Source organism: Phacochoerus africanus, chromosome 6, assembly GCF_016906955.1.
Source record: "Phacochoerus africanus isolate WHEZ1 chromosome 6, ROS_Pafr_v1, whole genome shotgun sequence".
Taxonomy (NCBI): domain Eukaryota; kingdom Metazoa; phylum Chordata; class Mammalia; order Artiodactyla; family Suidae; genus Phacochoerus; species Phacochoerus africanus.
This window is the reverse complement of record NC_062549.1, coordinates 127,649,092-127,663,666: the sequence shown is the minus strand read 5'-3', so window position 1 is coordinate 127,663,666 and position 14,575 is coordinate 127,649,092. Positions and strand designations below refer to the sequence as shown.

The following is a 14,575-nucleotide window of genomic DNA, read 5'->3' as shown; positions in this document are numbered from 1 at the left end:
GTAAGGAGATTGGTCCCAGGCTTCCAAGCGTCCCCACCAAGACCCGACACGTGTGGATATGTCCATCTTACGTCCTCCACGTCCAGCTGGTCACTCGTACAGTGCGGCCCCATGAGAGAAGCCTGGCGCGCCAGCAGAACAAGGCACCCAACTCGCAAACGTGTGACGAAGAACAGAACTGCTGTTTTGAGTCAGCGGGATTGGAGTGTTTGTTACACGGCAACTGAAAATGGAGTCGCCCCCTCGGGAAAACTGTTTGGCGTCATGTGCAGTGACGCTAAAGCTACGTTCTCCACCGACCGGGCCGTTTCATTCCTCAGTACGGGATCATCAGAGTAAATGCACGTGTTTATCAGAGACATCCGCAGAATGACCATTTCAGCTGTGTTTATAATACCTCCAAACTGAAAACTATTCGAATGTAAATCAGCAGTAAGATGGATAAGTGGTCTGTCTGTCCATTGGGATGCGCCTTGGAGCCTTGAAACTGACCACGCCACCCTTAGACCCAGTGCTGGAGATGAGCCTCCTGGTTGTTAGAGAGAAAGGAGCTGGCCCCAATCATACAGGCTGCCTGCTTCATTCCATTGATGTGAAGTTCAGAAGCGAGCAAATCCAATCGCCGATGTCAAATGCCAGAAAGTGGTTATTCTGGAAGGGGGGGAGGGGAATGACCAGAAGGGGGTGGAGGAAGGCCTCCGGGGTTCTGGCGCAACCCCCGGATCAGGGTGGTCGTGCTCCCTTTGTGATGCCGCACCCGCTGCTGACTGTCAAGCTGAGCCGTTGTCCGTTCCCATCCTATAAATACACGGAATTTTTCAAAAATCTGGGAGACGTCTTTACCCGAAGAAATAAGCCAGCTGGGGCTTCATTTATGACTGTGGTTTCCCCACAACAAAGAAAAACGCAGTGAGTCCACCCTGCACTGCTGCTTCTCCAATGTCACAGTCCTCTGGTAATAGTTAGACGGCTTTGTGAAATAAGGAGAAAATGGCCAGCCAGATCCCAAATTAAGATAAAGTGGGCAACTGAACTTTCAGGAAAATAGGCTCAGGTCCTGAAATAACCAGTCACTGTGTCCACAGAGTTTGGGGCTGTATCACCTCTAATCTGAGGGAAACTGGGCAGGGACCCTCCAACCCTGCCTGTCTCACTTCTTCCCTTCTCTACCTTACTCTGATTAATATTTTGAAAACTATGAGGTCCATAGTTCATCCCTGTCTTGTTTATGACTGTAAACTTGTGTCAATTTAAGGACAAGGCACCTTTGTAACTTTAGTTCCTTTTAGTCAAAGTGAGACTGAAAGTGAAAGGAGGGCAGGGCTGCTTTGAAACAGAGTCAATGCTGAGAAATCAGCTGCTGCTTCTCCAGACCAATAGTCTGTTGTTTATCTGAAACCAAGAAACAGTTCCAGGAGCAGCTGACTCTTCTTGTGAATTTTGTGCGATGCAGGGTAAAAAAAAAAAAAAAAAAAGGTGAATTTCAGCTGCTTGTTTGCTGGAAAAAGCTCATTTCCCTACACCCTTTTCAGAGGGTTTCTTTAGAAATGAAGAGCCAGTGTTTTTTCTCTAAACTTCTGAATGTAAACAAAACTCCAGGGTCTAGGAATTAATCTAGGATTGTCCTAGATTCCATCCTGGCTGTAACCATGTTTTCTCAGGTAGATGAGACATTTTTATTATTCTTTCAGATGAGGGCAGTATCTAAACCATATCTACAGCAGTTTTCATGTGAGCATAGAGTGAGCTCTGTAAAGGATGGGAGAGGTAGCTCAGGACGTCACAGCAGATGTGCCCTCCAAGCCTCAGGGGAAAACAGGATACCATTGATCCAAGGAAACCTGTCACCTCCTGGCTAAAAACTGTACAAAAGGCTCTTACCTGCTTGGCTATAGAAAAACCGTGAAGGAGTTCCTGTTGTGGCTCAGTAGTAACCAACCCGACTAGTGTCTATGAGCATGTGTGTTTGATCCCTGGTCTCCCTCAGTGGGTTAAGGATCTGGCGTTGCTGTGAGCTGTGGTGTACGTTGCAGACATGGCTCAGATCTCATATTGCTGTGGCTGTGGTGTAGGCCGGCAGCTATAGCTTTGATTTGACCCCTAGCCTGGGAATCTCCATATGCAGCTGGTGCATCCCTAAGACAAAAAAAAAAAAAAAAAAAAAAAAAAAAAAGAAAAGAAAAGAAAAAGAAAAGGGTGAAATTTCACTTTGGGTCTACCTGCATGCATTTACTTGCTTCTCTTTACTCAACAATAATCAAAAAGTCCTTCTTTTCTAAGTTGTTATGGAGAGGGTATTCTTTGTTGATAAAAACTTTAATTTACCAACAACATGAAACCACCGAATTTGCTGTCTAACCCACAAACTCCTTTCCAGACAAACTAAAGTTGTTATTCACAATAAATTTTGACATGTTGATTGAGAAAATTCATTTTATGGTAGGTATAAAATTATTCTGCTTATCAAAAATATATAAATGATATATATTAATATAGAAAAGCCTGGAAGCATATATTACTCTCTGATACATTAATCTTATTCATCACTAATTGATGGAATAAGAGATTATTTTTTATTTTTGTGCTTTTCTGCATATTGTGAACTTTCTTCAATGACTATAAGTTATTTTATGATAGTAAAAAACATACACAATAAGAAAGTGATTTTCCTTTTTTTCTTCATGTTTAATCCATTTAATAGAAACCAAGTATCCATTAAAAAGATTGTTAAAGTGAAATAGTGACAGAAAACGATCAGTCATATATTAAGTCAAAACAAAAAGAATAAAAGGGCCTGTATCAGAGGATCTAATTTTTGTAAAATGTGTTGTATTAATTTCCTAGGGCCACCATAGCAGATTACCAATAATGAGTAACTTAAGCAATAGAATCTAGAGGATCGAAGCCCACAGTGCAGGTGTCCCCAGGGCCATGCTCCCTCCGAAGTCTTGAGGAGAGACTCCACCCCAGCCTCTTCTAGATTCTGGTGGTTATTGGCAATCCTTGGCTTGTGACAGCATAACTTCATTCTGTGCCTCTGACTCCTCATTTTTATGTGTTTCTATACCCAAGGTTTGCTATTTTATTTCATTTCATTTTATTTTAATAAGGACATCATTGGTTTTAGGGCCCGTCTCATTATGTCATGATCTCATCTTAAATGATTACATCTGCAAAGACCTTATTTCTTTTTAAAAATGCTTTTAGGGTTGATTTACAATGGTCTCAATTTCTGTTTTGCAGAAAAGTGATCCAGTTATACATATATATATACACACACACATTCTTTTTCTCATGTTATCCTCCTTCATATTCCATCACAAGTGACTAGATAGAGTTCCCTGTGCTATACAGCAGGACCTCATTGCTTATCCACTCCAAATGCGATAGTTTGTATCTATTAACCCCAAACTCCCCGTCCATCACACTCTCTCCCCTTCCCCCTTGACAACCACATGTCTATTCTTCAAGTCCATTAATTTGTTTCTCTTCGGTAAATAGGTTCATTTGTGCCGTATTTTAGATTTAGTGATATCATATGGTATTTGTCTTTCTATTTCTGACTTAGTATGAGAATCCATAGTTTCATCATCCATGTTGCTGCAAAAGGCATTATTTTTTCTTTTTATGGCTGAGTAGTATTCCATTGTGTGTATGTACCACATCTTCTTAATCCAATCACCTGTTGATGGACATTTGGGTTGTTTCCATGTCTTGACTATTGTGAATGTATCTTTTTCAAGGGACGTTTTGTCTGGACATGTGAGCAGGAGTGGGATTGCTGGGTCATATGGTAGTTATTTATTTAGTTTTCCGAGGTACCTCCACACTGTTTTCCACAGTGGTTGTACCAATTTACATTCTGACCAACAGTGTAGGAGGGTTCCCTTTTCTCCACACTCTCTCTGGCATTTGTTATTTGTAGTCTTATTAATGATGGTCATTCTGACCAGTGTGAGGTGGTACCACTTTGTTGCTTTGATTTGCATTTCTCTAATAATAAGTGATACTGAGCATTTTTCCATGTGCCTGTTGGCCATCCATTTGTCTTCTTTGGAGAAATGTCTATTTAGGTCTTCTGCCCAATTTTCAATTGGGTTGTTTGTTTTTTTTGCGTTTGAGTTGTATCAGTTGTTTTTATATTTTGGAGATTAGGCGCTTCTTGTTTGGATCATTTGCAGCTATTTTCTCCCATTCTGTAGGTCCTCTTTTTTTTTTTTTATAGTTTCCTTTGCTGTGCAAAAGCTAGTCACTTTGATTAGGTCCCATTGGTTTATTTTTGTTTTTATTTCTATTTCCTTGGGACATTTATCTAAGAAAATATTTGTACAGTTGATGTCAGAGAATGTTTTGCCTATGTTCTCTTCTAGGAGTTTGATGGTGTCTTGTCTTATGTTTAAATCCTTAAGCCATTTTGAGTTTATTTTTGTGCATGCTGTGAGGATGTACTCCAGTTTCACTGATTTACATGCAGCTGTCCAGGTTTCCCAGAAATACTTGCTGAAGAGACTGTCTTTCCCATTTTATATTCTTGCCTCCTTTGTCAAAGATTAATTCACCATAGATGTCTGGGTTTATTTCTGGGTTCTCTGTTCTGTTCCATTGATCCATGTGTCTGTTTTGGTACCAGTACCACACTGTCCTGATTAATGTGACTTCATAATATTGCCTGAAGTCTGGGAGAGTTATGCCTCCTGCTTGGTTTTTGTTCCTCAGGATTGCTTTGGCAATTCTGGGTCTTTTGTGGTTCCATATAAATTTTTGGATTGTTTGTTTTAGTTCTGTGAAAAATGTCCTAGGTAATTTGATGGGGATGGCATTGAATCTGTAGACTGCTTTGGGGTAGTATGGCCATTTTACGATACTAATTTTTCCAACCCAGGAGCATGGAGTAGCTTTCCATTTCTTTGAATCGTCTTTAATTTCCTTGATTAATGTTTTATAGTTTTCAGCACATAAGTCTTTCACCTCCTTGGTCAGGTTTATTCCTAGGTATTTAATTTTTTGGGTGCGATTTTAAAAGGTATTGTACTTCCGTATTCCTTTTCTAACATTTCATTGTTAGTATGCAGAAACGCAACTGATTTCTGAATGTTAATCTTGTATCCTGATGCTTCGCTGAGTTTGTTGATGAGTTTGAGTTGTTTTTGTGTGGAGTCCTTTGGGTTTTCTATATAAAGTATCATGTCATCTGCATATGTGAGCATTTTACCTCTTCTCTTCTAATTTGGATACATTTATTTCTTTTCTTGTCTGATTGCTGTGGCCAGGACTTCCAATGCTATGTTGAATAAAAGTGCTGAGAGTGGACATCCTTGTCTTGTTCCAGATTTTAGTGAGAAGGCTTTTAGCTTTTCTGCATTGAGTATTATATTTGCTGTAGGTTTTTCATAAATGGCTTTTATTATGTTATTTCCTTTTATAACCACTTTTGTAAGAGTTTTTTATCATGAATGGATGTTGGACTTTGTCAAGTGCTTTTTTTTGCATCTATTGAGATGATCATGTGGTTTTTGACTTCTCTTTTTAATGCGGTGTATGATGTTGATTGATTTATATATGATGAACTATCCTTGTGAACCCGGGATGAATCCCACTTGGTCGTGGTGTGTGAGCATTTTTATATGTTGTTAGATTCAGTTGGCTAAAATTTTGTTGAGAATTTCTTCATCTGTACTCATTGAAGATATTGGCCTATAATTTTCTTTTTTAGTAGTATCTTTGATTTTGGTATTAGGGCGGTGGCGGCTTCCTAGAATGTCTTTGGGAGTACTGTTTCTTCTTCAACCTTTTGGAAAAGTTTAAGGAGGAGGGGTACAAGTTCCTCTTTGTATCTTTGGTAGAATTCACTTGTGAAGCCATCTTCTCTTGGATTTTTTTGGTAGGGAGTATTTTTTTAAATTACATATTCAATTTAATTTCTTGTGATCTGTTCAATTGATCTATTTCTTCTCGATTCCATTTTGGCAGGTTGTATGTCTCTAGAAAGTTGTCCATTTCTTCTTGGTTGTTAAATTTGTTGGCATATAATCATTCATAGTGTTCTTTTATGGTTTTTGTATTTCTGCATTGTTTGTTGAGATTTCTCCTTTTTCGTTTCTTGAGTTATTTCTCTCTTCTTTTTAGTGAGTCTGGCCAGAGGTGTGTCAATTTTGTTTACCCTTTCAAAGAACCAACTCTTGATTTTATTGATTTTTTTCTATTCTTGTTTGAATCTCCATTTTATTGATTTCCTCTCTCATCTTGATGATTTCCTGCCTTCTGCTGACTTAGGTCTTGTTTGTTCTTCTTTTTCTAATTCTTTTGGGTGGTAAGTTAAGTTGTTAATTTGAGATTTTTCTTCTTTTTTGAGGAAGGCGTCTTTCATTCCCAGGGAAGTGAAAGCAACAAAAGGTGGGGCTTGTTTGCAGTGCCCTCCTCTGTGCCAACCCCTGAGATGTTTTGGGCTGCAGGTGGTGCCTGTTCATGGGCCTTGGTGGCAGGCCAAGCTAGCTGTGGTGTGCTGCTCCCTAGCCCTTCAGACTGTCTCCACACAGCCTAATTTTCTCCCCAGAACTAACCTCTGGAGTCTGAGTCTCAGTGCCCATCCCTCTGCTGATTATTTCAGGCTGTGGTGTCTGGGGGCAGTGGTACCAACGGTCTGTGCAGCTCTTTTCTCTCTGCTTTGCCCTCCGCAGTCCAGCTGCCGCACTTCTCTCTGAGGCTTTGAGGTTCTTCTACATCTTGTCTGATTTCCCCACCAGTTAGGTAGCCTCACAAAGTGAGGATTCCTTTCCGTTTTCCACAACTCCCTCTCAGGAGTGCTGGTCCCATCCTAATTCCTCCCCCTGCCCCTCTTTTTTTCCCCTTTTGTTCTACCCAGTTATGTGAAGGGTTTCTTGCCCTTTTTGGAGATTTAAAGTCTTCTGCCTGCATTCAGTAGTGTTCTGTGTGATTTATTCTACATGTAGATGGCTTTTTTTTTTTTGATGTGTTTGTGAGTGCCACGTCTTACTCCTCCACCATCTTGATCCCACTGTCTAGTTTACCTTTTGGAAAAAAAATCATTTATTCAAGAAATATTTTCTGCTAGGTACTGGGTATCACAATCCACTGGTCATTCCTGATAGGGATTAATTTCCAAATATACAAACATCTCATATAGCTTTATATCAAAAAACAATTGACCCAATTAAAAAATGGTCAGAAGCTCTGAACAGACATTTTTCCAAAGAAGACAGACAAATGGCCAAAGAACACATGAAAAGATATTCAACATTACTAATTATTAGAGAAATGCAAACCAAAATTATAATGAGGTATTATCTCACACCAGTCAGAATTTCCATCATCAAAAAGTAATGCTGGAGAGGGTGTGGAGAAAAGAAAATGCTCCTACAACTGGTGGTGGGAATGTAGACTGTTGCAACCATTATGGAGATAGAGAGAGTTTCCTTAAAACACAAAAATAGAACTATCACATGATCTAGCTATTGCACTCTTGGGCATATACCCAGATAAAACCGTAATTCAAAGAGATACATGCACCCCAATGTTCACTGCAGTGCTATCTACATTAGCCAAGGCATGGAAGCAACCAGAATGTGCAGCAACAGAGGACTGATAAAGAAGATGTGATAAGTATATGCAATGGAATATTACTTAGCCATAAATAGCATGAAATAATATCATTTGAAGCAATATGGATGGAGCTTGAAATTATCATACTAAGTGAGGTTAGTCAGATAAAGACAAATATCATATGATATCACTAATAGGTGGAATCCGATAATAATGATACAATAGAACTTATGAAACAGAAACAGATTCAAGGGTTTTGAAAGAAACCTTATGTTTACCAAACAGGAAAAGTGGGAGGAGGAGGGATAAGTTAGGGCCTGGGCTACTACATATAGAGTAGATGGGTAAAAGGGACCTGCTGTACAGCAGGGAGAAATTTACTCAGTGCTTTGCGGTAAACAATATGGGAAAAAATCTGAAAAAGAATAGATGTCTGTCTATCTATCTATCTATCTATCTATCTATCTATCTATCTATCTATCCATCTATTTATCTATATCTGATTTACTTTGCTGTACACCTGAAATTAAAACAACTTTGTAAATCACATATATTCCAATAAAATTAAAAACAAACAAAAAACAATCCATGGTCATTTGAGAGACAGGCATTTAATAAGCAATGATGGCATACTTTAGTGTTCAACTGTGTACAGACAGGCAGTTATATTAAGGTGGTCAGGTGGAAAGACGACTTGGAATGAGGCAGTGTCCTCATCCCTCTGGCCTGGACAGAAACCAGACACATTTGTATAGTTACAGCATCCAGCGTTTTAGCCTGGTGGGCAAACAGGAAGACAGATCATTATATTATCCATGGGGTAATTTACTTTAAAGCATTTAGGAAAAAGCAGCGTGCTTGGCGTACACCCAGTGTGCCTCCAGTTTAAACCCCTGGGGTCACTAACCAGCATGTGATGTGCCCTCATCTGGAACCATCCCTTTAAGAGCTGGTGATTTAGAACAAGTATTCTTTTCTGAACTAACAACAAGGAGCTGGTTAATTGGCATAAAAGTTGGCAGAAATGATGAAGTCATTCGTGTGGAAGTATGTGACAGCTGGGGTGAAGAGAACAGGACCAGACACCCTGCCAGCTGTGCATGGCCCAGGGCTAGAACCTGCGGTCCTGCCTCTCGCCCCAGAGAGAGGGTCCTGTCCCTGCCGCAGAATTGCATGGCACCCACCTTGGGATGAACTTTGCTGCACACAGAGGGACCCCTCCCCCAGGGGGCAGAGACTTTGTTTAAAGGCTCTTATCTTCTTGTTATATTCAAGGTACGTGCATGTGGAAGACTTTAATCGGAGAAGGAGGAGGACGCAGAGTCTACCTGACACTCTTGCCAGCTCTTCGAGTTTCCTTGAGCCCTTTCCTCTATTCTTGGAGAGAGGTCTCCTCTCTTTTTCTTTGCATTTCTAACAATTACCTGCCCCTAATCTCTATTTCAACACTCAAGTGTTCCCTTAAGAGATACACTGATTGAGGGCTATTTGAGACGGGGCTGACAGGTGAGAAAGACAACATCAGGGAGGCAAGCTGTAGACTAAATCTGAGGAAGCAGGGAGAGAATTCTAGAACTGGCCAAGCTGCTAGTGTATCAAAACCACACATGCAAGAATGGTTGTGATCTTGACTTCCAAAAAATTGTTGAAAAGGTACTTGAAATAGATCTTTCTTCCTTCAATGAGTCCATATTGTTTATTAGTTTTCAAGTATGTGGGAGGCCTTTTACCTGGAGCCTTTTCGTGGAGTGTGTGGCAACTGTAACAAATTACGCTTGAACTTCAAACTGGATAACTCGTCCTCTGACTCGGCTTTCTTGTCCTCCGACTCACCCTTGATCCCTTCCTGATGTACAAAGAGCACTAGTTCCACGTCGGCTTTCACGTGCTGAGTGCTTTGCATTCCATTTGCCGGTCCTCGTGCTGGGGAGACGGACAGAGCTTTTCCCTGCCCCTCATCCCTCTCCAGACCATCCAGACACGCTGTCTGCAGCACGTTTCTCTAGGGCATCCCAACGGGCTTCGGGACGGGCTTAGCTGCAGGACTTCTCATTGCAGGGCTGGTTGGAGAAACTGCAAGGTGTCTAAGAATTACCTCCCCCCCCCCCCCCACTCAGGAAGCAGAGCTGAGACATCAGGACTGGCTGCAGAGCTGCTGTCTCATGGTTCAGTGGACAGCGTGCACATTCCACCAGGCCGTCACCCTGTGGGCATCGTGTTAAGTGAGATACGGGTTCTCAGAAAAAGCCCGATTTCATTTCAGCAGAAGCACACTGAACACATTTTTTAAAAACCTGTGGTGGAACCAGGAGGAGCTTTCATGATTCTGGTAATTACTTTACCGTTTTGAGCCCGTGGCAATAGCTTAATTCCTTGCAATTGTCATGGGAGGAAGTTAGAGGCCACAGAGCACATGTGTTTCAGCCCCTCAGGTTCGGAGGGGCATGCTTGTCCTTTCAGCTTCAGGGAGTCCCTTCTGCACTAGTTCCTCAACCTTGTCCAGTGTTCTGAGAACCCTGGGAGAGCAGGGAATGATGTGAGGACATGGTGCACTGAACGGCAATTCCTGGATTTATTCAGCCAACATGAGTTTTTGATACGGTGAGTTCTGCACAAAGAACCAAAGGTATATGACGGTGACCAAATACTCAAGATCAAGGGACCGTAGGAGAGACTCAAGTACGTGGGTAATTTCGATGCCACAACTCTATGAGAGGTGCTATGGTAGCAGGGAGAGCATGCAAGGTACAACGGCAGCACACTGAAGGTCACCTCATCCAGTCTCAGAAAAATAGGAAACAGGACCCTGTCAGGAGGAACAGGGCTTCGAGAATAAGGAGAATCAGATGAGGAAGCAAAAGCGTCTTCTGTGCACCGCGTGCAGAGGCTGAGAGTTAAATCCAGCTTGTAGAACCACAAGCAGTTCATTCGAGCAGAGCAGAGTCCAAAGCAGCAGACAGCATAAAGCATGCCCCCAGGATGGAGCTGATTCAGAAGAAGAGACTCCTTCCACTTCACCAACTTGACCCATGTGGGGCTGGACTGTGGGCACCACCCCAGCCAGCCTCCCACGTGAGTTCATATCTGAAGAGACTGGGGAGCTGCATTTTAAAGCCTTGTTGAAAAACCAGATGCCGATGAGCCACAGTAGAAGCAAAGCCCCACACATACTGAGCCCAGAGGTAGCCTTAGGACAAAGGGACTCCTGGTTCCCAGTGACAGTGATGCCCTCTCTGGGGATCTTCGTCTTGGCAGGCGGTGAAGTAGGAACAGAGGCGTTTTTTCATGCGCCTGGAAATTACTACCCAGCTGGTCCTCTGGCAGGTTATCAATGTGGAGTAAGAGATTTTTTCCCCCTGTCGGCTGGTCAAGGACCAAACCCTTCCAGTTTAGAAAGAACCGCCTGATACACTCGGGGCCCGTTGGAACTGGGGATTTGGAGAATTCTTCCCTGCAGATGGGGAGAACTGGCGATCCCTGGAGGGGCAGCCTTTCGTCCACGGGGAGGAGGCCTTCTGTGTCCAGGACTCTGTGCATCACTGCAGCTCCCATGCCTTTAAATCTTCTTTAACCCAACCTAGCGCTACCTTGTTGCAAATCAAATTTGCACGAATCCTGCAAAGACAAGGAGCATCGTTTTCTGCACAGGCCCAGAGTGAAGGAAGTGGAAGGCGAGGCATGCAGCCCCAGTGAAGGTTGGTCTCTGACAGTAAGGACAGGACCTATTCGGTGAGGAGGAGGAGCAGGTGGCAGTGGACCACCAGCAAGGCGACTGGGAGGGCAGCAATGGAGGATGAGCCAGCTAAGAGGAGGCCAGAGCCACCTAGGATGCCACAGGACAGATTCTAGAGTCAGACTGTTGGGGTTCAAACCTAGCTTTAAATCACGTACAGCCTATGAAAAGCTTAGAAAAGGGTCTTACGTGTTTGAGCCTCCACGTTCTTAACAGTATACAGCTGAAACAGTGATTCCTTCTGGACTTACTACCTTGCAGGGTAATAACAAACAGCTGCCCAATAAACTACTTTTAATTTGCTGGGATTCATATACTATTTCTCCAATGAGCAAGTGAGGCCATGATTTCTTAGGTCAGGAAATCCTATAAGTTGTAAAATGTCAAGAAATCTAGGTTAACTGAAAATCTTTTGTTAGAAAAAAATATAGATTAGCTGAACAGACCTCCTCTGTACAATATATCCTAATTTATTTTATCTATTGGAAAGAAGTATGGAGGGAAACTTTTCTCGGTGTGTTATAACAGGAGAAGTTAAAGAATTATTTGATTAGCGTTAATATTTCAAAAAGTTTTGGGGAGGAGTAGATGAGTTTACAGTTGTGGGTTTGGGCAGTTTTGTTTGCTTGCTTTAATTTTTTTGTTTTTACTGCAAAGAGAACAGTTATCCAGGCAAAAAAGCTTTAAATTTCAAATTAAACAGGTAAAGTGAGATAATTCTGTTAGATTTTTGCAGATGATCAACTCTTTCCAAAAGTTACTCTCCATAAGAGTCATCTAGAGTGATGGTTAAGAATGACCCAAATCCCTATTTGCCACAAGTACCACAGTTAATTTTGATGTAATTTATACACGGACCACGCTTTTTATAAAATATATGTTTATATATATTATAAATATATATATTTATTTTGTCTTGTTAGGGCCACACCCCTGGCATACGGAGCTTCCCAGGCTAGGGAGCAAATAGCAGCTGGAGCTGCAGGCCTACACCACAGCCATAGCCACCACCACGCCAGATGGGAGCTGCCTCTGCAGCCTACACCACAGCTCACCACAACGCGGGATCGTAACCCCCTGGGCCAGGCTCTACTCAGGATGGGAACTCCCTGGACCATGCTTTAAAAACATGCGTGATACACAAAGGGGAGTAAACGTTACCGTTATTCTTAACAGTTGGTGCGTGGAAACGAGACTGAATTATTCCATGTAATACGGCTTTGTCGAATTTTTGAAATTCAGTACAGTTGCAACGAAAATAAGCAAGAAACAATTTTCTGGGATGCAAACCGCCTGAAGGTAAGGACCATCTTTTCCCTCTGCTTCTCCAGGGCCCGGCAGGGGGCAGTCAGGACATCTCCGAAGGAGGGAGGAGCGGGCAGGAGGAAGCCCCCCGCCGCAACACCTCGGCCAAGGGGCTGGATGGGGGGGACCTCAGACGACGGACTTCAGCCCCCTTGCCACGGGCAGGTAGGATGCCCTCGGCCCACGCCTTTGGAGGGCTTTCTCTGCGGCGCTGGACGGATGCCCGAGGAGGAGGGTGCGTTCCGGGGGCCTCCCAAGCTCAGCCCGAGGTCTGACCGCGGCGGGGCGGGTGCGCTGGGCGCTGGGGAGTTCCTCCCGGTTGCGTTTGGTTTCGGGGAAGCGCGGGGATGACCGCATTGGGGAGCGAGTGTGTGCGGCGAGGGCTGCAGCCGGGGGACCCGTTCTCCGTTCCCAGCCGCCTTTGCACTTCCTGCCCCGGCTCCCCCGGAAACCGTGGCTTTGCTGGAGAAGTTAAAATGCGAGCTGGGTGTGAGCGCCTCTGGGGAGATGGAGGAGATGAGCTGGGTGTGAACGCCCCTGGGGAGGTGGAGGAGATGCGAGAGGAGATGCGCTTATTTTGTGGCTTAACTGTTGTGGGTTTGAACCGTTGATGCTTAGTCAAGGTGGGAGCATCCCCTGGGGTGAGCTGGTTGCGGGGCCTCAGCACCTGGCTGGGAAGCCCCCGCCTGGGCCTCTGCGACTTGTGGCTCGGGTTTCCTGCGGAGCAGCAGGCATGAGTGTGAGCCGGTGACTGCAGGATGACACGGTTCAACTTCAACAGCCCATTTCTCTGGGCTGCTCTGGCAGGAAAGAGGTTTGGGGCGTTGTGTGACTGGGTTTGTGGTTTTCTGTTATTTTTTACGTAGGCATTTCTTGGTTTTCTCTTTGCTCTCTCTAGAGCTTTTAAAAAGAGGACTTTTTCCGGTTGACATGGACGCTATTCATGACAAGAAAAATACACACACGTATGCGCATGTAGAAATCCCCTAATACTGAAGTCTGGAGATAAGCACTACGATTTTGCTGCACAGCCTTCATTTTTTCTTTGCTTATACTAACGTATATCTTGGTTTTGATATCCTGAAGCTTATCAAATTTGGGGGTACTGCTTTAACTAGTTGGTTTTGAGATTTTATTTATTTTTTCCACTTGTACAGTGGGGACCAAGTTACACATACATGTATACATACTCTTTCCTCCCATTGTTGTGTTGTAAGTATCTAGACATAGTTCTCAATGCTACGCAGCAGGATCTCATTGTAAATCCATTCCAAGAGCAATAGATTGCATCTGTTAACCCCAAGCTCCCGATCCCTCCCACTCCCTCCCTCTCCCCACCTCTCCCCGCAGGCAGCCACAAGCCTCCAAGTCTATGATTTTCTTTTCTGTGGAAACATTCATTTGTGCTGTATATTAGATTCCAGTTAGAAGTGATATCATATGGTATTTGTCTTTCTCTTTCTCACTTACTTCACTCAGTATGAGTCTCTAGTTCCATCCATGTTGCCACAAATGGCATTATTTTGTTCTTTTTTATGGCTGAGTAGTATTCCATTGTGTACATATACCACATCTTCCTAATCCAATTGTCTGTTGACGGACATTTGGGTTGTTTCCATGGCTTGGCTATTGCGAATAGAGCTGCAATGAACATGTGGGTGCATGTGTCTTTTTCCAGGAAAGTTTTGTCTGGATATATGCCCAGGAGTGGGACTGCTGGGTCACATGGTAGTTCTATGTATAGATTTCTAAGGTACCTCCATACTGTCCTCCATAGTGGCGGTACCAGCTTACATTCCCACCAACCGTGCAGGAGGGTTCCCTTTTCTCCACACCCCCTCCAGCACTTGTTATTTGTGAACTTATTAATGATGGCCATTCTGACTGGTGTGAGGTGGTATCTCATTGTCGTTTTGATTTGCATTTCTCTAATAATCAGTGATGTTGAGCATTTTTTCATGTGCTTGTTGGCTCTCT

At 43.2% G+C, this 14,575-nt stretch overlaps 1 long non-coding RNA gene across 1 annotated transcript in view; it reads left to right on the top strand.

Annotated features, from left to right (window-relative positions):
- LOC125130009 (uncharacterized) overlaps window positions 1-13,693 on the top strand; it is a 71,440-nt gene extending 57,747 nt beyond the window's left edge. Inside the window, exon 3 of the long non-coding RNA XR_007135623.1 lies at window positions 12,625-13,693. This is a non-coding gene — a long non-coding RNA (uncharacterized LOC125130009). The remainder of the gene's footprint in view (window positions 1-12,624) is intronic.
- The last annotated feature ends 882 nt before the right edge of the window (window positions 13,694-14,575 follow it).